Source organism: Acinonyx jubatus, chromosome D3, assembly GCF_027475565.1.
Source record: "Acinonyx jubatus isolate Ajub_Pintada_27869175 chromosome D3, VMU_Ajub_asm_v1.0, whole genome shotgun sequence".
Lineage (NCBI taxonomy): Eukaryota > Metazoa > Chordata > Mammalia > Carnivora > Felidae > Acinonyx > Acinonyx jubatus.
In genome coordinates this window covers 11,691,691-11,717,483 of record NC_069392.1, presented here as the reverse complement: position 1 = coordinate 11,717,483, position 25,793 = coordinate 11,691,691, and the positions used below count along the sequence as shown (strand labels likewise).

The window sequence follows — 25,793 nt, the reverse complement described above, 5'->3', positions numbered from 1 at the left end:
CCCTCCCTCCTCCGGGAACTTAAGGAGGTCTTGAGAGTGGTCCAGGCTCCAGCAGAAGCGGGGGCCTGGGGTCTGGGGAGGACCTACCCATTGGAATGTCCCGGGCAGGGCCCTAGTAAAAGCTGAGTCCTGAAAGGTAGGCAGGAGCTAGATCATTGGCTCATTGGATCCTATGCTGGAGGTCGGGCATGGTTTTCGTTTTACGCAAAAAAAAAAAAAAACACTTGGAAAGCCTACGGAACCCTCCAGACTAGGATCAAGCTCTCCTGCCGCGGATTCTCTCTACATCACAGTTGCCTCCACTTGGGAGAAGGCCCAGGTCGCCTAAGCCCCACGCGGTGCGCCCTGCGCCCCACAAGGTCCAGGCGGACCGGCCCCTGCCTCCCAGGTCAGCCCCCAGGCTCAGCAACTCATTAGCCTTACAGACACCCAATCACTCCAGGCGCTTTGGAGAAAAGCCTGCACGTGAACCTTATGGCCGTGCCACCCCAAGTGGACTCTTCTCCTAAAAGATATACGACCCCACCACCCCCAATACCCGCAGCCCCGAGCCAGCGTGCGCCCCCACCTACCTCTCTCGCTCGGGCTTCGTGGTCCCCACCAGAGAGGAATTTTCTATGAGCTGCTGGCCTGAGTAACGCTGGAAATTGGTCCTGACACGGGACTGTGCAGCTTCCTAGGAGTTTCTACCAGCCTCTAGGCTCATCCGAGCCTCAGTGATCCCCCAAGACCGGGGAAATCGAGGCTCTCACAAAGGTTAGGGTGCCCCCAAAGGCAGGCTGTCCGGCAGAGACGGAGTTGGGCTGAACTCAGGGTTTACAGGCTCCAGATGGGATGGGCACGTCCTGAGGCTCCTCTCAGACCTCCTCGAATTGGGTCGTGCCCAGTGGTTCATCCTGTCGAGAAGGGCAGCTGCTGACCCAGGAGGCCCTGTCGGGGAGAGGGCTGCAGATTCCCCTCACCCTCATCTTCACCGGGCTGGGGCCAGTTTCCCCCACCCGCACTCCTCGCTCTCTCCTCCCTCTCTGTTCCTCCCAGCCCCCACTGAGCTTCTTCGGATTTCTTGGCCAAAACCTTGAAACTAACAGGGAAATTCAAACCTCATTCCAAAGCCTCTGCCTGTATCCATTGTATCACTGGTTCTCAACCTTAGTGATCATTACAGCCACCTGGAAGGCCTGTTAGAACCAGATTTCCGGGCCCCACCCCAGAGATCCGATTCAATAGGTCAGCGAGGGGGCCAGAGAATTTGCATTTTCTAACAGGTTCCCCGGGGCGCGCTTTGCTGGTGCGGCCGATTCCGGAATACATTTGAGAACCCGCGCTTTACCTGTTGGGTTGCTGCGAAGTTCCTCCCATTCCTAACGTCTACATATTTTGCTTACGCCCAGACTAAAAGCCCCTTAAATGCTAGGATGCCGGGCTTCTCTGTATATCCCACCCCCCCCCCGCCCCCGCACCTACCACAAGGCTTTGCATACAGAAAGGGCCTTCTGAGTATTTGGGCTTAATCATGAATGCCAAATATGTCACCCATTACACATGTTTGGGGTGTGCCTGACACCTTTCTGAGGGCATTGGAAGTAGCAGTTTGTTTAATACGAGCGCGGACAGATGCCAAAACAGAGCCTCAGGATGGGGATGCCAGGCACGGAGATGGAGAGAGACACCAGACTCAGGGTGGGGAAGCCAAGTGCCGCCCAGTGCTCAGCAACCACTGCCTTCTCTACTCTGGGGCTACCCGTCTTAAAGGGACAGTCAGGGAAGGCTGGGCTCTCTGGGAGGCAATAGTAGAAAAGACAAGACCCGCAACTCCAGGCTTCCCACAATCTGGAAAGTGCACCCCCAGCACCCAATTTGCACCTGCTTGGACCAGCCCATCTGTGCATCCCGAGGCTGGGAGAGACCCAGCGCCCCCAGAGCCACACTGGAGTTGCCCAGAATCTTTCTGAAAGGTCCAGAAACTCTTACCAGGGCTCAGGGGTTTCAGATTCCAGAGGATTCCCCAATTTAGGTCAAGAGGGATACCCATCCAGTCAGTGGGGGTGGGGTGCAGGATCTCCCAAGTGCAGCCACAGTGTCACCTGGAGACTGTCAGCCAGGTAACACAGGATGAGGGAAAGGGGGTCCCTTGGAGAGCTGAGGATACCGGCCATCTTACACCTCCCGGGGCGGGGGGTGGGGGGGGGAGGGCGGGGCCCAGCTTCTGTGTTCAAACTGTATTCCGTCCCTGAGTTCTGCACACAGCTCGGCGTTCCTGGGCCACGTCGTAAAAAAATTTACAAGACTATGTTAAACTGGCAGTAAAAACAATTAACTTTAATGGTACCTCGGGTGGGTGGCTGGGTGGGTCAGAGGGAGGGCCCCTGCTTAAAGAGCGGCCTGCTGTCAGGCAAGCCTTTGGGTTCAGAGGTTCAAGGTGAAATCCCGAAGACGGCTGAGCACGGGGAAGAGTTCAAGTTCCACTTGATGGTGGCCAGCTGAGCAAGCTCGGAGAAGAAGCCTCTTAACCACTCTGAGACTCACTATTCGCATCCAGCAAATGGAAATCTATTAAATGGGAAAGTGTAAACAAACAAACAAAAAAATCTATTAACATGGGAATTCGTAAAAAAAAAAAAAAAAAAAAAAATCTCCTTCTCAGGATTGTGAGGTTTGCAAATGATAGTTATTTTGTAAGCCTGGTAGGTAGATACACATTTCTTAAGCATGTTTGTTTAATAAATGATGAATGTTAGTTTCTGGAGGACTCGGGCTCCCCAGGTGTAAAATGAAATGCAAAGTCCAGGCTATTGCAGAGGCTGAAGCCCCCTTGTTCAGCATCAGTGATGCTGATGTAGCCAGCATCACTTACATGTAGGTTTCCTGCTGAAATTGACCTCCTTGTCCAGTCAGTGACCCTGGAAGTGACCCCATGCTCAGGCAGCCTGGAGCCCCAGGCTTTGAAACTGACCTGGATTTCGGGACAACTGGCGAGGAAATGAGAGTGGCCAGGGGGTGGGGACAGGGCCCACCGGATTCAAGAGGTTAGACCGTGTGACCTGGTCCAGTCCGGAAAGGCCTAATTCTGCAGGTCCCTACGACCTGGAGACAATTAACCATCCACTGCAGGGAAACCTCCGTCTGTTTGTGTGTGGCCTTCTCGGCCAACCAGGATTTGGGAGAGATGCCCCCGCCTGGGGACTGCCCACAGGAGGAAACCACCCTTTGACCTGTCTCTCTGCTTTGGGCAGTCGGTGGGGAAATGGGAGGGGGGAATGTCCTCACGGCTCCACCCTCCTCTCCCAGGGACCGTTCTACAGGGGAGGCTGTTCCTGCCTGAGATCCACACCCCTTGCTAGGACCTCTTCAGGCACCGTGCGGCCTCTGGGGCTGCCCCTCTCTGGGCCAGCCACCCAGAGGCACGTCACTAGACACCCTGAGCCCTGGAAGGGAGCCGCTGCCATCGGGCTGAAGGAACCCAGCCCACAGCCCAGCATGCATCCTGCCGTCAACTCAGTGCCCGATCCTCTTTATTCTACACCCTCACCCCCAGCAGGCATTTTTCCCTGTTCATTTCAGGCAGTTAAACAAAGTTTTAAGGGGCACCTGGGTGACTCAATTGGTTAAGCATCTGACTTCAGCTCGGGGCATGATCTCATGGTTTGTGGGTTCGAGCCCCCTGTCCGGGTCTGTGCTGACAGCTCAGAGCCTGAAGCCTGTTTTGGATTCTGTGTCTCCCTCTCTCTCTGCCCCTGCCCTGCTCATGCTCTCCACACCCCCCCCCCACCCCGTCTTTCAAAACATGAATAAAAATTTAAAACAAACAAACAAAGTTTTAAAAGCTGTTGGGGGGTGGGGGCACCTGGGTGGCTCAGTCAGTTGAGTGTCCGACTTCTGCTTGGGTCATGATCTCACGGTTCATGAGTTCCAGCCCCATGTGGGGCTCTGTGCTGACAGCTCGGAGCCTGGAGCCTGCTTCGGATTCTGTGTCTCCCTCTCTCTCTCTCTCCCCGTCCCCGACTCTTGCGTGCGCGTGCGCACTCTCTCTCTCTCTCTCTCTCTCTCTCTCAAAAATAAATAAGCATTAAAAAAAATTTTTTTAATAAAAAAATAATAAAAAGCTGGGATGATGATCCAGGATAAGGTGATGTGATGGCTAATTTTTTGACGGGACTAAGGGATGCCCAGGCGGTTGGGAAAACTTGGTTTCTTGGTGTATCTGTGAGGGCGTTTCCAGAAGAGGTTAACATTTGGACCAGTGGACTGGCAAAATAAGATACTCCTCACCAGTGTGGGTGGGCATCGTGCGATCCGTCGAGGGCCCCCCATCAAACAAAAAGGAAGAGGAAGGACAAATTTGCTCTCTGCTTGAGCTAGGATCACTGCTTCTGGTGTTCGGGCCTTGGGGCTCTGACGGGGGTTTACATCATCGGGCCCCCATCTGTAGACCCTCAGACTTGGACTGAATGACACCATCCGGTTTTCTGGGTCTCCGACTTGCAAATGGAGGACTCCGGGACTTCTGAGCCCCCGTAATCACATGAGCCACTTCCTATAATGAATCTCGGTGCCGTGGGGCGCCTGGGTGGCTCAGTCGGTTGAGCGTCCGACTTCGGCTCAGGTCACGATCTCGCGGTATGTGAGTTCGAGCCCCGCGTCCGGCTCTGTGCTGACCGCTCAGAGCCTGGAGCCTGTTTCAGATTCTGTGTCCCCCTTTCTCTCTGACCCTCCCCCGTTCATGCTCTGTCTCTCTCTGTCTCAAAAATAAATAAACGTTAAAAAAAAAAAATGAACCTCGGTGCCGTGATGCAAGGAGTCGATCCCAGGCTGAAGGAAGAGGCCGTGTGGGGTTGTTCCAATCAACTGTCCCCGCTCAGCCCAGCCTGTGAGCCACCCAGCCCCGGTGCCAGACACGTGAATGAGCCGGCCAACTGTTCCAGTCGCTCTTGGCCATTCAGGTCTTCCAAGCTGAGGTCTCAGACATGATGGAGCAGAAGGTATCCCTTCTATACCCTATCCAAATTCGTGACCCACGGAATTTGTGAGCATAAGAAGTGAGTGGTCTTGAGGCCACTAAGTCCGCGGTGGCTTGTCCCGGAGCACCCGATAACCACCACAGGGACCTTCACCCATCCGAGCCTCACTTTCCCCATCTGCAAAATGCGGATAAGAACGCTTTCAGGGGTGCTCCTGGAAGTGGAATGTGCTCACACAAATAGCAAATGATGAGGCACGGCCCCCCCGCACCCCCGGATCCAAGAGGCTAGACACTGCTGTGCGGCTCACAGAGAGCTGGGCACCCCGAGATTCTCAATGCCCAGACCACCTCCTGCACCTCCCCATAGCCAGAGAAACTCGACTGACATTTCATCCAGATCTCACATCCAAAAGGAAACCCCATGCACTGCATTGCACCCCGCCGCTATCCATTTCCCTTTGCATTCCCATCGAAGAATTAGTTTCCAGACAGCAAAGCCTGCCAACAGCAGAAATAAATCACAACTGGGAAGTACGTGAACATTATCCAAAGAGGAACAATTTAGCAAACATTTCTCCCCCTTCCAAACCAATAACAATTCAATTATTTGGCTGTCACTGGAAATGATGAAGCACCATGTGGCATTCCTGGGTGGGAAGAGGGAAGGCTTTGGAAAAGGACGTGAAAAGCAGCCAGGAGGACACAGAATCACAAAAAGGAACAAAAGGGGGGGGGTGCCCCTCTCTGAAACTGGGAGAAGGAACAACACTGGTCATCCTCATGGTCATTGGCATAACACTTGGTTGCACGATGCTCTCACATCCGTGATGGTGTTGACCCTCTTAAGAAACAGGGATGTTGTCCGAGATGCTGTCTTCCGTCCACACGGAACAGAGAAGCATTCAGGGGGCACCTGGGTGGCTCAGTTGTGTGAACGTCTGACCTTGGCTCAGGTCATGCTCTCGAGGTTCGTGAGTTCGAGCCCCACATCCGGCTCACTGCCGTCAGCCCGTCAGCGCAGAGCCTGCTGCAGATCCCCAGTCCCCCTTTCTCGGTCCCCTCCCCTGCTTGTGCTCTCCTCACCCCCCCCCAAAAAAATTTTTTTTAAAGGAAGCAAAGCATTCAGGTGTGACGGAAGGAGGGCCTTTAAGTGCACTGGGAAGGAAAACGAGTTTTTCGTAGGGGAATAACATGACCTACATTTACAGTCTCAAGATCTCCCAAAAATTAATAGGAGAGGAGCAGGAAACCACAGGGAGGCTCACAGTCTCCAAGTAGGCAACGAGGGCGGCTGTCCAGTTAGAAAGAAGCAGGTAGGCCGGAGGCAGAGTTTGAAAGACCGCGTGGCCGAATCAGGTGAGAGTTTGGGTTCCAGCACACGGAGCAGGTGAGAGATAGAAGCCAATGTGTGGGGCCAGGGCTCTCCGCAGGAGGTGAGGTCCTTCCCTGAAAGTTGTCATGCCAGACAAAGAGGTGGCCAAAGGAGAGCGCTAAGAGTTTTGCTGGGGACCTCCAAAATGCCAGCTCTCGTGGAGAGGCCGGTGGGCTGTGAGATGAATGTTTAAGCCCGGAAAAGAAGATGAGGCGGGAGCTAGCAACTTGGGAAAGTCGTAGAACCACGGCGGGGGGGGGGGGGGGGGGGGGGGGGGGGAGGGAGGGGGACATCTAATAAAAACACACTAATGAGAAGAGAACTGGAAAATGCCAATGTGGGGAGATCCAGGAGGCCGAGGGGACTCAACAGGGACACGGAAGGGGGGTCCCCAAGGCCGCCTTGAAAGGAGCACAAGGGAATTTGGGCGGCTGTTGGAAACAGAAATCCCGATCTTTGTGACAGTGACATGACCGTTTGCATCCATCAAACTCATAGAAACATACACACGAAAAAGATGAATTTTGCTGTATATAAAATTATCCCACCAGGGGCACCTGGGTGGCTCAGTCAGTTGTGTCCGACTCTTTTTTTTTTTTAATGTTTATATATTTTTGAGAGAGAAAGAGAGAGAGACAGAATGTGAGCAGGGGAGGGGCAGAGAGAGAGGGAGACACAGAATCCGAAGCGGGCTCCGGGCTCTGAGCTGTCAGCACGGAGCCCGACGTGGGGCTCGAACCCACGAACTGCAAGATCATGACCTGAGCCAAAGTCAGACGGCCAGACACCCCTTGAGTGTTTGGCTCTTGATGTTGGCTCAGGTCATGATCTCACAGTATGTGTGTTTGAGCCCCGCTTTGGGCCCTTCATTGACAGCTCGCTTGGGATTCTCTCTCTCTCTCTCTCTCTCTCTCTCTCTCTCTCCCTCTCTCTGTCCCTCCCCCGCTCACTCACTCTCATTCTCTCTCTCTCACTCTCAAAATAAATAGCCATTTTTACAATTTTTCAAAAGGCAAAATTATCACTCCATTTAAACAAAAAAAGTTCATCCAAGAAAAGGTGAAGCAAAAAAGATCATCAGAAACCGTGATCCACCCCTTACCAGCTGAGCGACCTTGAGCAAGCTCATCCCTGGACCTCAGTCTCTGCATCTGTAAAACGGGCATCGTGTTCTCCAGAGCTGTTCGAGAAGATTCTGGGACGGCGTGCGTCCAGCGATTCCCAGGGCGCCTGGCTTAGGTAAGTGCCCTGCAACTCCCAATGCCTCCTTCCCGTCTACTCCTGAAAAAACAGATTCCGTCAGGCACCCTGCAAACCGTCGAATTTGTATCCCAGTCTTAGGAATTAACAGGCTACAGAACAATCAACGAGGCCAACCACAGCCGCCGCGCAGCGTGCCTTCTGAGCGCCCGGCTCTGTGCCGACCTTGTTCCATGTGCCACCTCGTGCACCCTCCCCGTCAGGCCGTGAAGCGGGTCATTACCGCCAACCTCAAAGCCTCGATGCTCTCAGATTCCCGTGACGGCGCGTCACAAAACCAGTCTCAGCTGTCACTTCCGGTCCCCCAGGAGAGGCCGCAGGTTGCCCAAGAGACGGCAAGAACTGAGGGCCGTCCTGGTCAAAGACACAGAGTCCCGTCCCTTGGATGGAGCCTGCAAAAAGAAACTTCTGCTGCTGTCCCCAGTGACCTGTCGGAACTGGAGCTCATCAGGTTCTCACTCTGATGTCCCCGGCTGGACTCATCAGTCCTGCAAGAGGCGGGGGCATAGTGGTCAAGAGCGTAGCATCTAGGGGCGCCCGGGTGGCTCAGTCGGTTAAGCGGTTAAGCGTCCGACTCTTGATTTCCGCTCAGGTCATGACCTCACGGTTTGTAAGGTCAAGCCCTCCACTGGGCTCTGCTGACAGTAGGGAGCCTGCTTGGGATTCTCTGTCTCCCTCTCCCTCTGCCCCTCCCCCACTCGCTCCCTATCTCTGTCTCAAAATAAATAAATAAACATTAAAAAAAAAAAAAGAGGGTGGGACCTAGAACTGCCAGTCTGCCTGGGTTCAAAGCCCAGCTTTGCCATTTATTAGCACACACGACTCTAGGAAAGTTATAGAATGTCTCAGTGCCTCATTCTCCCCATCTGTAAAATGGGGAGAGGACCACACCTCCCTCATAGGGCTGACCTCAGGGTAAAGCTGTTCGTATTTGTAAGATGTTTAGACCCTTATAGCCACGGCTATGAGGTGAGCCTGCCGGCTTTTCCCATAATGAGATCCTCTCTGGGACTCAGATTCGCCGGAGGAGAGGAGACGAAGGAAGGAAGAAGAAAGTGAACTTCCGTAGGGCAAGAAACACGGGTAGGATACACACCGCACACAACCTGCGTAGGGCGGTGAGAACAGGGAGATTTGCAGCCTCAGAATTAGCCTGGGCGGGGCGGCAAGAGGGACCCTGTTCCGGACCTGAGAGGGGTCTCCGCAGGTTTCTTCCCACCTGCCGTCTTTCTTGCACATCTGTCCCGAGGGGTTCGCACAGCCAGAGGGAGGAGGTCCCCACACCTCCGTCCTCTACCAGCAGCTCGGGACAGGCTCCAAAGGGACTCGCTCGTTTTGTAGTTCGAACTTGATTGGCTGCCGGCAATTTCATAAGGTTCAACCTCATCTCGTGTGGGAACTAAAAACAAACAAAAAAAATAAGTGGGTTTGTTAGGGTCTGAAATGTGTCCAACTCCCCGAAATTCCTGCGTGGGAGCCCTGACCCCCCCCCCCACCCCAGGATGTGGCTGTGTTTGGATGCAGGGTACTTAACGAGGTGATTACGTTAGAGGGGTTCTTTAGGGTGGCCTCATCCAATCTGGCTAGTGTCCTTACAAGAAAAGAATAGGGCACATTAGGGACGCCGGGACACGTGTGCATAGAAGGACAGCCATGTGAAGAGAAACAAGAAGGTGGCCACCTGCGAGCCAAGGAGAGAAGCCTCGGAGGAAACTGACCGCCGTCCCAGCACCTTGACCTTGGACTTCTAGCCTCCAGAACTGTGAGCAAACAAATTTCTGTTGTTTAAGCCACTCCGTTTGTACCATTTTGTTATGACCGCCCAAGCTGACTCATACATTTTTTTAAGTTTATTTATCTTGAAAGAGAGAGAGGGAGAGAATGAGCAGGGGAGGGGCAGAGAGAGAGGGGGGCAGAGGATCCGAAGTGGGTTCTGCACTGACAGCAGAGAGCCTGATGCGGGGCTGGAATTCACGAGCCAGGCCAAATGACCTCCTAAGACCTCCTGTTCCTCGTGGTCCCTCTGGCCACCCAGTCCCTTCACAATCCCACGCAGCCATGTGGAATATTGGCCCATCTCACATAGGGGACACACCAGCCGGGACTCTCCTTCAGTCACACGGAGCGTAGGGAACGTGGCTTGGTGTCCGTGCCCGTCTTGTCACGGGCAAGTTCAAACCCAGAGAGCAGCTTTGCAACCTCCCGTGGTCTTGCTTTCCTCACCTAGCACATCGTCGGTAGCCAGGAAACGGTTTGCCCCAGCCCACCGAGCCTCGGGTTTCCTTCCTGCCTTTACCGTTTCCCTGGTGACTGGCCTTGGGCAAGTTAAATCTCTGAACCTCTATGTCCTGATCAGGACAGAAGGCCCAGAATACCTACCTCTCAGAGCTCCAGGGAAGTTAGAAGCTGAAAACAGCAAGAGCCTATCACAGGCCATGACACATGGAAAACATTCGATGAATTATGAATTCTGCTATCTCCTCATTTTACTTTTATTCTATTATTGAAAAAAAATTTTAATGTTTATTTATTTTTGAGAGAGAGAGAGACAGAACGTGAGCGGGGGAGGGGCAGAGAGAGAGGGAGACCCAGAATCCGAAGCAGGCTCCGGGCTGTCGGCACAGAGCCCGACGCGGGGCTCGAACCCACGAACCGTGAGACCACGACCTGAGCCAGAGTTGGACTTTCAACCGACTGAGCCACCCAGGCGCCCCCAATAAACACTACCTTTAAAATGAGACTCCTGATAAAAAGGGGCTGGAGAATGCCCCGGAGACATACACCCTCCAAATTCCTCTCCAAGTGCGACAGCCACACACTTGAGCCTATCGGGGCGCTGACAGGTGGAGAGAGTGTTTCGGGGAGGATTTGGTGGGCCCGCCACCGTTCCAAGAAATTCCCAGTGCACCTACTGAAATGCACCCAAGAGTCGCCCTTCTCTGCAGAAAACAGTCTCAAGGTCACTGGCTGTGTCCCTGATGGCAGGCTCGAAAGGGACGGGGGATGGGGCCAAGTCTATGCCTGCATCACGCACATCTGTGCTCGACCTTCAATGCTCTGCCTGCTCCCCAGACACCCAGCCGCTGAAGATTCATCACCAGGCTCTTGCCCTCCTGGCTGATCGGACTCAGCTGATGGAAAGCACTGGCTACGGACAGGAGGGAGGGCGGATTGAAAGATCATGTCAGGGTATCTAGTCCCTACTCCTCCCCAAACATCACCCTCCATGACAGTGGTTCGTGCGGACAGCCCGTCTCCGTGGTTCCAACCCTCTCTGGCTCTGTGCACCTCCCCCCACCCCCCACCCCCAGCCCCTGCAGCCCTGAGGGGGTTAACAGCTCCCACGGTTGCTGGCCCCAGAGAACTCCAGTGTCCCTTGCTGGGTCCCTTAACCCTACTCGCCCCCCTTGTAAGTAGCCCTTACAGTTAACTCTTCCCGGTCGAATAGTCAGACGCAACTATCTCCTGCCAAGAGATTCCCTGATCTAAAGCCCGAGGTGGAACCCGAAAGAAAAGATCCTGGTTTCTCATTCCCTCTCTCCCAAACCAGTTTCGGGCCAAGGCGAGGGAGAAGAAGTCGAAGATTTCGCACGGCCTCAGACGCCACCTCTCTCTCTTCACGCAAGCTTGGACCACTAGACAGAGTGTATTGTCTACCCAGAGACACCTTGGTTCAAATCCTGGCTCTGTCACAGCCTGGCTGCGAAGGCTTGGCCCAACTGCTCAACCTTCCCGAGCCTCAATGTGCCCATCTGTACAATGGGATCTGTACCTCACAGGATTGTTGAGCAGGCAGGACAACGGACGGAAAGCGATCACATGGTACCTCGAACCATAGTAGAGGCTCCGTCAACTCTTGTTCCCCTCCCCGATCTCACGTCCCACTTCTGCTCCCTAAATTCCATTCCTTGACTCAATGAGGAAGAAGGCCAGGGGAAAATGTAACAATCGCCACACCAACACGTGAGCATCGCTTCGTGATTCCCAAAGAACTTCCACGGCTCTCGGTTCCCTCCTTCCGGCCAGTGGAAATTCTTACAGGGGAAAGGGCATGGCTTTCCAATGTCCCCCGCCAACGGGACCTGGAGAAGAAGCCGTCAACACATGGACCCAAAGGGGAGACAAATCAGGGTTTCTAGAAACAAGAAAACCCCAGTTTTCCACCACATCCGTTTCTGACCCCCCTGCAGCCAACAGCCCTGAATGGAATGGCTTCTCGATACTATAAATTCAACCTGAGGCTCGCGACGGGCCCCTGAAGGTCACGAAGCCTTCCTCACGGTGTCTCCTGTGGACCACGTGACCAACTTCCACTTCTGGTCTACCCGAAAGCCACTCTCATCGTCACATCTCCATGACTCGGCGGGAGGTTAAATTTCCAAACGGGCTCCTGAGTCAGGGGCCATAGAGGCCTCTGTACCCGGCTCTCTTTGTTTGCAGCTCAGGGAACCCTGGCCCAGAGAGGCTGGGGGACTTTCCCCAGATCACACAGGAAGAAGAGAGACTGAACCCAGACCCCATGCCTAACCTCTCCCTCTCCTCCCTTTAAGCATTTGCCCTCCAGGAGGTCCCAGTTCTGATTCTGCACCTCTCGCCGGGGGTGCCTCGGTTTCCCCCAGCTGGCTGCCGAAGTTGGTCATCCCCTCCCCCACTTCCTTCCCCCCCCCCCCAAGGTGTGCCGGGAGCACTAATGAGTTAACGAGTCTAAGAGCCTGCAGAACCTCGAATGAGATATAATTACAGAGAATTACTATCCTCAGCCTTCTGGGAAAGATTTTGTCAGGGAGTAGGTAAATAAATCATATCCTGTGGTTCTCTCTTCCCCACGGGCTGCTTAACGCTCCCAGAGAATGTTCTCCAGTGGTTGAGGTGTCGGGACTCCCTTTGCCGGCCCGGCCTCCTGCAATGTGGGGCTCCCTCCCCCGTCTCCAGAGGCTCCCCGGGCTGCCCTGGGCCTGGAAACACATTTCTGGAATCTGGTTCTTCTCAGGGTGGGTCCAGAGCCCTGGTTTCCAGGCCATGTGGGACCCCCCCCCCCAACCCCTCACCGTGCTCAGCCCCAGCCCCAGGTGAGCGGGTTAACCACCCTCTACAGAATTCCTGGGCGAATACCATGCAGGCTCCCAGATTTATTGCTTTTTAATGTCTCCCGTGTGGTTGCATTAGCTTTCCCTTCTGATACCTCTGTCTTTTCCATCTGACTTCTCCTCGCCCATACTCCGTAACCCCAGGTTACATATTCTCCCATTAGCTCCCGCGCTGAGGTCTGGGCAGAAGAAGTCACCAGGCTCCCCGCCCGCCCCCCCCGCCCCGCTACCCCCACGTTGAAATATTTACTTCGATCTTCCTCATCTTTTCCTGAGCAGCTCTCTGCCTCTCTCATTTGCTCCTACAGCTGCCAGCCTCCTCTCTCCGGCTTCTGAGAACTTCTCCATAAGCCCTCGATACTTGTTACATGGGCCTCTAACGCCGTTGACTCATCACGCCCCTCCCCTGCCAGGAACCCCTTTCCCTTTGTTTCTGCCCTGAGCTACTGTCCCTAACGCGGCTCCCAAGGCCGGCTGTGGCACGCCACCCCCCCCTTCCCACCCCACCCCCACGCAGACCCTTTCACCACCTGCCTTCCCTGAAGAACGGTGTCCTGACGGCGAAGCCCGGCAGTCCACAGGCTGCTGGCAGAATTGTCTGATGGACGAGACACGGCGTCTGCAGCCAAGCTGGCCGCGTTCAAATCCTGGCCTTGGCCCTTTCTCGCCTTGTGACCTTGGGCAAGTTTCTCAACCTCTCTGTGCTTTGGTTTCCTGATCTGTAAACCGGGGAGACGACAGTACCAACTTCCCTGGTGGCGGAACTGTGTGACGTTGGGATTAGATTCATAATAGTGACGTTGGGATGAGACTCATAATACGTGTCAAGTGTTGAACACGACACGGGATAAGCGTTGGATACATATTAACCCTCATTATCTGCCAGCCGGCCAGGCACTCACACCCTGACCCTCCCTGGCTGGTACCATCAATGACAATGGATGGCAATTTGCCATCCCCTGAACACTTTCATGCCCCTGTCCATCTTTCCGTGTGTTTCTGGGTGCCACCCCCTCTGTCCTGAAGATCTCCCCTCCTCGCTACATGCCTCTTGGTTGGATTCGACTTGTCTGTGTGGCCCGGTTTAAAAACAATTTTTTTTTAAATTTTTTTTTTAATGTTTATTTATTTTTGAGAGCAAGAGAGACAGAGCATGAGTGGGGGAGGGGCAGAGAGAGAGAGAGGGAGCCACAGGATCCCAAGCAGGCTCCAGGCTTCAAGCTGTCAGCACAGAGCCCGACGTGGGGCTCGAACTCACAGACGGCGAGATCATGATCTGAGCCGAAGTCGGCGGCTTAACTGACGGAGCCACCCAGGGGCCCCTTAAAAAAATTTTTTTAATGTTTATTTATTTTTGAGAGACAGAGAGATGGAGGGCAAGTGGGGGAGGGGCAGAGAGCGAGGGAGACACAGAATCAGAGGCAGGTTCCAGGCTCTGAGCCGTCAGCCCAGAGCCCGACGCAGGGCTCGAACTCATGGACCACAAGATCGTGACCTGAGCTGAAGTCAGACGTTTAACCGACTGAGCCACCCAGGCACCCCCCAAACTTTTTTTTAAAATAGAAGTCTTCCCTGGCATCGTATGGAGACTCCATGGGCCTGGCGCGTCCTTGAAGGAGTCAATGCTGAATGCAGCCAACCCAATCTTATTTCGTGCTCAACCTCAATCCTGTCACCCCTGTGGACATGCTGCTGTGTACAGATGTTTCTTCATTTGTTTCACGTTCTTGTTCTCTCTTTCATATGCTACAAGCTGTTCATCTTAGACCTAAAAGTATCTGTAGCCTGGAGAAATCGCACTCAACCCATTCATTCATTGGCCCACTCACAAACTGTATTGAGTAGCTACTATGCGCCTGAAAAGGGGCTGTCCTAGGGACAGGGGATGCAAACTGAAACCAGACAGAAGGTTCCTGACCTCACCAGCCTTTAGGGAGGAAGACAGATAACAACTGAATGATCACATAAAGTACAACTCTGATAAGGGCCCTGAAGGAGAAACACGGGGCTGTAGAGGGTGTACGTCAGGGGGTTCACACCTAATCTGAAGGGTCAAGAAAGGCTTTTCAAGAGAAGTAAACTTTGAGCTGAGATCTGAAGCATGAATGACAGTCACTCAGGTGATAAGGAGGCAGTATCCTGAGTCCAGTGGTATAGAGAGCATGAGAAGAATGAGTATGAGAAAAAAAAACACAAAAATAAAATGGGGCACCTGGGTGGCTCAGTCGGTTGAGCGTCCGACTTCCACTCAGGTCACAGTCTCGCCGTTCGTGAGTTCAAGCCCCGCGTCGGACTCTGTGCTGACAGCTCAGAGCCTAGAGCCTGCTTCAGAGTCTGTGTCTCCGTCTCTGTCTCTGTCCCTCCCCTGCTCACGCTCTGTCTCTCTCTCGCTCTCAAAAATAAATAAACATTAAAAAAAAATTTTTTTAAAGCAAGATGTCTTGTATCAGTCAGCTACTGCTGTGAAACAAACAACCACCACGCCTCAGCAGCAGCAACAGGAAGCATTTGTTTCTCATATGTTCCCAGGTTGGTTCCCAGGTTGGCTGGGCTCAATGGCAAGGAGCCTGCTTCAGATTCTCTCTCACTCCCTCTCTCTCTGCTCCTGCCCTGCTTGTGCTCTCTCTCTCTCTGTCTCTCTCTCTTTCTCAAAATAAGTAAATAAACTTAACAGAAAAAAAAAGCAAACAAACATGAACTGCCAAGACACGAGGCAAAGAGCACAGAGACAGCAGTGTGAAGGTTTGGGTTCAATCATTCAATCTGCCACAACGCAAGAGCAGAGGAAAAATGGCCGAGGGCTCGAGACCAATTGAATCGGAGAAGAGGGCCGAACCAGACCTTGCAGCACCTCACGGGTCTATTTAAAATTTTCTGGCCTCTCCCTGAAGGGCAACGGGGAGTTCTTAAAGATCTATAGCGAGGTGCCGAACGACGATTCGATCTGGAGTCTAAAATCGTCCTCTGGGTGCTGTAGGAGAGAGAGCACAGCAGACAACAGCAAGAAATAATAAAAATTCCCCATACCGTATGGCTTTAGTTCTGCACATGTTTCAGTGTGTGTGTGTGTGTGTGTGTGTGTGTGCAAGTGTTTATGCCTGCACACTTACATACTTACATGCCCAGCTCTTCCCTGGAGAATGTGGCGCCCTAGGATTTATCTTTCCACCCATCTGAAGATCAGCCTGTTCATATATCAACTAGAACAACAATACTGTTGATCCATTTCTCAAGCTCCCAGAAGTTCACACTTTTCCAGCATGGAGAACAGGACGATTCCGGCATGCTTCACAAATGGCAATGAATTTCACTCCCAGGAGGCTTTCCTTCCCTTATCGCTGTCACTGCCATCGTAACCATCCAGCTTCCAAACGTGCTGTGCTTTAAAGTTTGCCGAGGATTTGGGGGCCCCTGGGTGGCTCAGTCAGTTAAGCATCTGACTTTGGCTCAGGTCACGATCTCGCGGTGCGTGAGTTCGAGCCCCGCGTCGGGCTCTGGGCTGACGGCTCAGAGCCTGGAGCCTGCTTTGATTCTGTGTCTCCCTCTTTCTCTGGCCCTTCCCCTCTTGAGCTCTGTCTGTCTGTCTGTCTCTCTCTCTCTCACACACACAAATAAATAAACATTAAAAAATTTTTTAAAAATAATAAAGTTTGCTGAGGATTTCATCCACGGGCCCCCAGGAGATAGAGCAGGAAGCTTCAGCCCCTAGATAAGTACAAAGGGATGGAGAGGTTGTCTGGCTGACTTTATTCACAAACGTCAGGACCAGGGGAGTCCGAGGCCGGTTTTTTTTGCGTTCAAACCCCACAGCTGGCTTCTCTGCCTGCTTGCCTGTCACAAGACTCCAATCAGTAAGTCCAGCCAATGTTCTGTTTTCTAGAATTGTTTGATGAGCTGGGACAGTGACTAAACTAAGAGGTAGGTTCAGAAAGGAGTCCTGGAACTTCTCCAAACACCATTGAACCTCCTTTGCCTCCAAACATTCCTGAAAGTCACTGGCTGCCCTCAGTCAAGGGACACATCCATCTTAAGGGTAATCAGCCAGAAAAACCTGTTTGCCAGCACAATTTCACAATTTTTCACAAAGACACAGAGAGAGAGGGGCCATGTGATCTGAACAGCGATCAGCCGATCAGCCCGAAGAGCAAGGACTACAGACTGACCCTCTCTCTTCCATGACCATGAAACCACAGATCCACGGCTCAGGTCTGCACCGGGGCCACCGTGGGGGAGATCAAACGCACGCTTACTTAGTCGCTTAGTGGCACACGAGAAACAAGGGAGAAACAAGGCCAGCACAGCAGGACTGCAAGTTTGCAAAGCTGGGGTGAAAATTCAAGCAGCTTCTCTTGTCAGCCTTTTTGAATGGGAGGGGAAGATTTACTGCGGGAGGTGGGGGCGAGGGGGGCGGCTGACAGCCTTTTACAGCCATTGCAAATGGATTGGAGACAGCAGAGGAGTGGACTGAGCTGACCACGGAGGGACCGTGGAAGGCTCGTTTTAAGACCCAGCCAACATCACGGACACCATAAAGTGGCACAGCTTGCCAGAGAAGAGCACGAAGGAGTCGGCTGGAACCTTCGGGGGCCAATGCTCTTATAACACACACGGCCAAACTGCTGAGGGTTTCAAGATGTAAGTGTTTTCAACACACTTGCTCAGCCAGGCAGTTTCTGTCCATTTAGCAAGACCGACTAGCAGTGTAGGCAAAAGTCTTGAGGTCCAGTTGATGGGGTAGTGCATTTATTATTGATAAAGGCCAAGGAAAAATGGCTTGTGTCTGGGTAACACCTGGCCCAACAGATTCACTGTGTATGCAGAGGATATTTGTACTTTACCCCTGGCTGCCACGGGCTGCCATTTCCCTGCGGAGCATCCATTTTTTTCTGATTTAGTCTCTCTTTTTTTCTACGGGGATGATTCCTTAAGTGTCCATTTCAATATGAATTATTATTAAACATACATTCCATGTATATAAATTCATAATAAAAAGTCATCCTTTAGGGCGCCTGGGTGCCCTGTCAGTTGGAGCGTCCCACCCTTGATTTTGGCTCAGGTTAGGATCCCACGGTCGTGGCAAGGAGCCCCACATCAGGCTCTGTACCGCGCATGGAGTCTGCTTAAGATTCTCTCTCTCTTTCTCTCCTTCTGTCCCTCTCTTCACCTCATACTCCCCCCCCACCCCGCCCAAACAACCCATCCTTTATATAAAATAGACGCTTAACCGACTGAGCCACCCAGGTGCCCCTTAAATAATGTATTTCAAAAACAAAAGACAGGAATGCATCAGGGAAACTACATATGTAGTATATATACACATACACATACACATACATATACACATATATATACACATACATATACGCACACACACATATCTGCATATAATGTAAATAATGTAGATAGATCTAAAGATCTATCTGCATTATGATAGTAATGTATATACAGATAGCATATATTATATATGCTATATATAATATACACTATATATTACTATAACTAGAAGGATACATATACATTAATGTATATATCTTAACGTAACTAGACAGATACACATTGATATCGGTGACCACTTATGAGGAATGGAAATGGGAAAGTTTAGAGAGAGGATGACTCATTATTTACCATTTTCTACTCCTTAGATTTGATGGCCTGTACATATAGGACATAGTTAAGAGAAAAGGGTATTTTTGATGAACTCTATGCCGGCGGAGGGAGGGAGGAAAGTGATCGTTGTTGGAATTGTGACCAAGCTATTCTGCACATTGTACACTATAGAGTGTATTTACCTTTTTTTTTTTTTAATCAGAAAACAACATCTGCTAATTTGCTTACCAGTGGCTAACGCACGTATATGTCGCACAATCCCCAAAAGCTTACAGTTGAAAGTAGGTTCCCCTTCCAGCTCTGGTTTCCAAGCTCAGCTCCCCGTGGGAAACCAGTATCTCCAGATAAATATTTGTGTGAAAATAACAGCTTGGGTTCCCTGCTCCGCCCCCCCCGCCAGAACATGGGTCCAGAGTGTGAGCTTGAGAAACACTGTGATTAGACAGATATATGAAAAGGGGTGTACCTGTGGAGTGGGGAGGAAGAGAAGGAGTACATTATACTTTAAATATTTCAAGGTAGGGGGCGCCTGGGTGGCTCAGTCGGTCAAGCTTCCGACTTCGGCTCAGGTCACGATCTCATGGTTCTTGAGTTCGAGCCCCGTGTCGGGCTCTGTGCCGACAGCTCAGAGCCTGGAGCCCGCTTCGGATTCTGTGTCTCCCTCTCTCTCTCTGTTCCTCCCCTGCTCACACTCTGTCTTTCTCTCCTTCAAAAAGAAATAAAGATTTTAAAAAATTAAAAAAAATAAATAATACTTCAAGGTAGCCCAGACCTGCAGATGTGCACACGGTGGCGGGGGGGGGGGGGGGGGACAGCCCAACCCTTGGCACCCACCAGCTCTATGCCCAATGCTGCAGGGATCATCACCCTCTGCATTGCCCGCCCCCCAGGGTTTGCCCCCCCCCCACATTGCTCTGGAACCCAGGACAAAGGCAAGCTGAGCTGATCCCAGAAGAATGGGGGGTGGGGAAGGGATGGGGTGATTCCCCAGCACCCCACCCTCTCCCCCTGCTGTTGTGTTTTTTTTTCTTCCTTCCCCCTCTATAAACAAGTGATTAATGCCTTGCAAAGAGGACACACCTCCCCCCCCCCCCCCCCCCCCCCAGCAAGCTAGCCCTGCCAGATTCCCCAGCCTTAATTCCGCTGTTAACACTCCTCGGGCAGAGGGGTGAAAAATAAGTAAATCCCCTCCTTCACCAAGCAGACCTGCGGGCAATGTGGTTTGTTTAAAGTCTCTCTGCTGAGCGATTGACCTGCCTCCCGTTTGCTCTGAGGGAGTGAAGATTTTAAAATTAAAAATCAAACACACACGCGGACGCCTTTCTCTAACGCAGTCTCCAGTTTGTAAAGCCTAATTGCAGAGGACCCTCCCCACATGGACCCAGCTTTGGCAGAATCTTCCTTTCCTTCTCCCACCCAGCATCAGTGAACTGTGGAGAGATCGGATGGATGAACACTGTCAGGGTTTCTACGGGCTCCTTTTTCTCTTAGTTTGGGAGAGACATCCTGGCTGATTTAAGAAGGGAATCCCTGATAAAGCGGTTCTTGCCCCTGGACTGGGCAGGCGGGCCACCGAACACACAGGAGGAACTTCCACGCGCATCATCCGGTTTAATTTCCACGCAAGCGCAGTTCAACAACATACAATCTGTCAAGTCGGCAGAAGCGGCACGTAATTTGGAAACGCGAAAACATAGAGAAACTGGAAAGTTCTTCTTAAACCTTCGTTTGTCGTGATGTGGCGTCTTCCAAAGAAATCTGGGAGTATCCCGTCTAATAAATGAAGAAGAAATGAAAGGCGCAAAATCTCATCATCTTTCAACCCCCTAACGGCATGGTGGATCGTCTAGAAAACGGTCATCAGAAGCTTCCAACAAAGGGCGAAGAAAAGGGAGTAATACCACACATCCCCTGAGGGAAGTATACGCGGCTGTCTGTAGAGGGGGCTCGCCCAAAGCATCAATGCTGAATCCTCAAACATCCCCTTTCTAACCACAAGGCTGCAAGAAATACAGGGGACAGAGACACAAACAGTGAACACCACAGGGATGCAAACAGAAAGAGCCAGAATGATTGCATTATTTCAATTTAAAAATTTCTGAAGGGGGAAATAAAGGGGGGGCGATGGTGGATGTAAGAGATTCATAATCAAACACAGTGCAGACACCTTGTCCTCGTTGTAAAACAAACCAACTGGAATGAAATCACAAGAAGAATGAAGACGATCGGGAAACATTGAGTCCTAACCGAGTATTTCATAAGCGTGTGCTATCGTTGTCTTTTGGGGGGTGGGGATGTAATAACAGTATTGTGGTTGTCTTTTTTTTTTTTTATGTTCCTCTATTTTTGAGACAGAGAGAGACAGAGCATGAGCGTGGGGGGGGGGGGGGGGGGGAGGCAGAGAGAGAGGGAGACACAGAATCCAAAGCAGGCTCCAGGCTCCGAGCGGTCAGCCCAGAGCCCGACACGGGGCTCGAACCCATGAACTGCGAGATGGTGACCTGAGCTGAAGTCGGACGCTCAACCGACTGGGCCACCCAGGCGCCCCTGTGGTTGTCTTTTTTAAATGTATTCTCATCTTATGGAGATACGTACCGAAATATCTACCAATGAAATGATATGGTGTCCAGATTTGCGGTAAAGCGACCCACTGTAGCGATCAATGAAACAAGACTGGCCACCAGTTGATAATTATTGAAGTTAGGTGGCCGGTATATGGGACTGCACTTTGCCAGTCTCTCTACTTTTTGTATGTTGGAAATGTTTCATTAAAAAGGGTGGGCGGGGGGCACCTGGGTGGCTCAGTCGGTTAAGCGTCCGACTTCGGCTCAGGTCATGATCTCACGGTCCGTGAGTTCGAGCCCCGCGGCGGGCTTTGTGCTGACCGCTCAGAGCCTGGAGCCTGTTTCAGATTCTGTGTCTCCCTCTCTCTGCCCCTCTCCCGTTCATGCTCTGTCTCTCTCTGTCTCAAAAATAAATAAACGTTAAAAAATTTTTAAAAAAGGGTGTGCGGGGGGTTGCCTGGGTGGCTCAGTCCGTTAAGCATCTGGCTCTTGGTTTCGGCTCAGGTCATGACCTCACAGTGCTTGAGACCCAGCCTCGAGTTGGGCTTTGCACTGACAGTGGGGAGCCTGCTTGGGATTCTCTCTCTCTCTCTCTCTCTCTCTCTCTCTCTCTCAAATAAATACAGAAACTTAAAAAAAAAAAAAGAAAAGAAAGGTTTGGAGATCGTCAGCATAGACTTTGAAAATCAGCAGATACTTCAACTCCATTCTGGACCAAAATGCCAAGTAGCAGGTTGGCTGAGGAGTAAGACAAGAAATCTATTTCTTGGGTGCTAACTCTATGCCAGGCATTGGAATAAATTCTCTTTCATGAACAATCTTGTCTTTCCTGTTCAGCAGCTGTGGGGGGATTCAGATGATTGGTTTGACCATTATAAGACCATTTTACAGATAAGGAAACTGAGGCTCAGGGAACCAAAGGGACTTGCCATATGGTGCCAAGACCAGGAAAAGAGCCGCTGGTGAGCTAAGGCATCTAGTTACTCATTTTTTGCTTTGTGACCTTGAACGAGTACTTGTCCTCTCCTCCCTGGGTCTCAGTTTCTCTAGTTGTAAGACCAGGCGAATGAGTCATAAAAGGAAATTTTACTCTTAGGTTTTCTTCTGCCAGTCTTCCATTTCCTTCTCATTTCTTCCTTTATTTATTTTCTTTAAGTTTATTTTGAGAGAGAGAGAGAGAGAAACACCATGAACAGGGGAGGGAGAGACAGAGAGGGAGAGAGAAAGAATCCCAAGCAGGGGCTCAAACTCACAAACCGTGAGATCATGACCTGAGCAGAAATCAAGAGTAGGACGCCTAACCGACTGAGCCACCCAGGCGCCCTATTGCTACCTTCCGTCTTCCCAGGAAGGTGTCACAGGCGGCCTGGTGTAGGAAAAAGGAAAACTGGGTCCTGGGTTCCAATTCGTGTTCTGCCTTGTGCTACGAGAAGAGTTCGTTTTGAACAAAGGCTTCAAATCAAACAGAGAACAAAATGGCAGCCACCTCTGAGCCCTGCGGGAGGGGTCAGGACAGCGGACAGAGTGGCCGGCTCAGGGTCCAGGGCGTGACAGGTGCTCCAGTAAGGATAGATCTCCGTCATCCCCACGGCTTGCTCCCACCTCCCCGAGGTGGTGGCTGAAAAGGCACTTTCTCAGCGAGGCCTTCTCTGACCGCCTCTTGAAATGAACCCCCATTCATAACCCCCTTCTTCCTGACGTTTCGTTTTCCATATGACTCCTCACCATCAAACATTTTTCCACCTGTTTATTGTCATTCTGTCCCCCGCGCAAACGTCCTTGGGGACAGTCGTTTTTAGGTGTTTGGCTCACTGCTAACTCCCTAGCCTGAGACATCTATTAGGCCCTCGGTAGGCCTTTGTGGAATGAATGAATGAGTGAGCTAATGAATGAATGAACATTGGATCTGGCAATGGCAGCTTGAAGACAGGCAAAGAACTTGGTCCTACACCAAGTAGCTGGTCCATCAGTGCTTTTGTACTTGTTTCGTTGGGAACATAGAATCCCCTGAGATTACTCTGCTCACCTTTAAGCACCCAATTTAACCTGCGAACGTTCTGACAGTGTCCAGCTTTCTTAATTCTGGCTCTCCCTTAAATCGGCCTCCAAGTGCTCATCCCAGGAGCTCGGAGTTCTTGAAGCCGTATTTCACCAAGGGCAGTGAGTGCCACTATCCTCGGGGGCCGTTTGCAGCTTGCCTTCCCTGAGCACAGATGTTTGACTCCGTGCTTTGTTTCAAGACAGATAAATGGCTCAGCTCCCTGACTTAATCTTTACGAAGGGTTTACCCACTGCTGAGGTGGGACTTGCCCACGGATTCTCTGGGGGCACAAGAGCTTCAAATGTGCGCGGTGTTATCAGAGAGAAGGAGGCAGGCAAGGATCCTTTATTCAGGTGGGGAAACTGAGGTTTTAGAGGGGCCAGAGCTGTGCTGAACGTCACCCCAGAGGAGAACCCAGGGCAGGAGGGTGGGCGCCCTGGGATGGGAGTATTGATAAGCACTTTCAGGAGACGTTTCCCTCCCAAGACACCCTCTCTGAGCCAAAACTGCCCCAGGCCAGACCTCGCTCCCTCCTGGGCCCATTGAGAAACATCCCTGGAAAAGGTGATCATGGCTTTTTCCCTCCTCCCTGCTCCACATACCAGCAGGTTGTGCTACCTTTCAAAACTGGACCTTGTTTCCCATGGGACCCTTCCTCCGTCCCTACGGAGACCAAGAGCCCAATTCATTCCATCCACACGTCAAGAGATTCTTGCTTCTTGCCCTGATGTCCTCCAACAGGCTCCTATAGGAACGCGGGAGCCCAAGGATCGAAGTCCGGGGTCTGTGAACTTGGGCCTTCAGTCAACTCTCATTTTTGCTCAACTCGAAGCGAAATCAGTATTTCCTTCCATTAGAAACATAGGTGACCACACCCAGGAGGATTGGCAGTGGCCGGGACTTGGTCGCCAAGAAAACCACAGGTATTTTCATACCGATGTTATTACAGGTGCAATGGGAAATGTCGTCTTGCTCATCCTGACTCGCGAAGGGCAATGCCATAGCCATCGGTAGATTGCACAATTGCACGTACTCATTAGGCGCCTACGTGTTACGACGCTCTTAGGTTCAATATTGCTTTTGTTTCAAAACTGTGATTCTATGCCTCTTGAAAATCTTATTCTGAGAAGGCATCCGTAGGCTTCGCCAGATTGCCTCGAGGGGTCCGTGGCCCCACCAGGTGGCCAAGTCCTTCCTGGCGTTGGAACCAATGAAACAAAGCCTTGACCGTGATTGAGCAGAAGGAGGCCGCGGAGCCCTGAAACCCAAAATGATTGTTAGTGCCGCTGTGCTATTGAAAAAGTTCCAGGAAAGCACATTGTGCAAGCTCCCTGAAATATCAAAGGGGTACGTACGCACGTACGCACGTAGGAGCTGAACGTGGCTTTGGACGGCTCTGAATCACAGAGCAAGAAAACAGTTCTTCCAGACCCTCCCGTGGAGTCCAGTCCGAGGCTGGTGCTCATCGGGTGCTCATCGGACCTTCTGACCACAGTCCCGCATCATCGTCAAGGCCACAGCGGGCCTCCGGCCGGGAGCCTCCTAACATTGCCTTGATTTCCCTGCTTATCGCCTTCCGCTTCCGTTCTGCTGCTGGGAGGTGAGACGGGCGCTCATTTACCCCAGCTGGATGAGGATTTCGTTTCCGACAAATTGGCTGTTGTGCAAAAGTGAGCCGGTTATGAAAATACACAGTAGGGAAATAATTGTGCCGGCGGCACCAAGGTCTGTCAAGCGTGAGTGCGCTTGTGTCACGATGCCCCCTCCCACCTCCAGTTTCACCAGTAAGGGAACTGAGGCCAGATACTCACCCCAGAGCCTGTGCCTTCCCAGGCAAAGTGCAGGCCCTTCCCCTGTGGCTTCTCTGGCCGCTGGGGCCTGCACTCTGCCCCCTCCTCGGCCCTCCTAGACCTCTGTGGGGCCAGGGGTAGAAAGCCAGGGACTCAAAGTTCCCAGCATGGGTGTCAAACATGCCTTCTGAGTGTCCTGGCTCCAGGGTCCCCCGTCCTGAAGGGCCCGGTTGAGTGGGGCTTTCATTAGCCTCTGAGAGGTGGCAACAAGTTTCAAGGGCAGGACGCCTGCTGCCCACTGCTCCCACTTCTGCAGACCAGGCAGAGTGCTGGAAAGACTGGGAGCAAGATTCCAGAGGCATCTGGATATTATCAGTCACTCAACTGTCTGGCCAGTGGCGTGGGGTGGGGCTGGTGGCAGGGGGCAGAAACCGGCTGAAGGGTGGAGTCAGAAATCCCACACAGATTCCCGGGAGGAGACCCAGCTCCTGGGGAGGGTGGAGGGCGGTCATGATGCGCTGGCTGCAACCCCCCCCCCCCCCAGCCTTCATTAGGCAGCAGGACCAAAGGCAGCTGAAAGTCAATGATGGTATTTGTCTGACAGAGGAAATGGGGAGGGAGGGGCTGGTGGGCAGCGGAGGCAGCCAGACTACTCCACTGGGCAGCACTTGAGGACGGCAACAGGGGGCGGGGGGGGGCAAAGCTCGCCCTCTGGTCCACTTGAGGATTCCTGCTTCAAAACTAGCCCTGATGGCTTCCAGACAAGTCGGCACCAAGGGTCACTTCTGGAGGCTGTAAGTGTTGTTGATGGCAGCTGTAGGGACAGGTGTAAATCTGTCCATGCATTCCTTCCCACTACCCCTCCCAGCTTTCTGCACCTGAAGCAGGTCCCATTACTGCAAGCCCGCTCAAGAGGCCTAAACACACACACACACACACACACACACACACACACACACGTGCATGCTCACAGTTAATGCTTGGCCTGCCGTGTGGGTACATTTTTTTTTAAAGCTCCCTTACAGCAAACTCTGTCAGCTGTTTGTTAAAGCAAAGCAAACACAAGCCTTTGCAACAAAAAAGAAAAAAAAAAGGAAAGGCAAGGCAAGGCA

General features: G+C 52.1%; 2 long non-coding RNA genes across 8 annotated transcripts; both read right to left on the bottom strand.

Moving 5' to 3' along the window:
• Positions 1-2,378: 2,378 nt before the first annotated feature.
• On the bottom strand, positions 2,379-24,383 carry LOC128312310 (uncharacterized). Of its 7 annotated transcripts, XR_008291404.1 has the most exons (4): positions 23,510-24,383; positions 18,753-18,992; positions 8,781-11,418; positions 7,334-8,080 (listed from the first exon to the last, which is right to left on the bottom strand). It is a non-coding gene; the product is annotated as an uncharacterized LOC128312310 (long non-coding RNA). The 7 variants fall into 7 exon arrangements; XR_008291400.1 differs by lacking the exons at positions 18,753-18,992; positions 23,510-24,383 and adding an exon at positions 2,379-2,550 and having other exon boundaries at positions 7,435-8,080; positions 8,781-12,898; XR_008291399.1 differs by lacking the exons at positions 18,753-18,992; positions 23,510-24,383 and adding an exon at positions 3,752-5,458 and having other exon boundaries at positions 7,435-8,080; positions 8,781-12,898.
• On the bottom strand, positions 5,475-6,561 carry LOC128312311 (uncharacterized). Its single transcript, XR_008291405.1, has 2 exons — positions 6,157-6,561; positions 5,475-6,104 (listed from the first exon to the last, which is right to left on the bottom strand). It is a non-coding gene; the product is annotated as an uncharacterized LOC128312311 (long non-coding RNA).
• Positions 24,384-25,793: the final 1,410 nt, after the last annotated feature.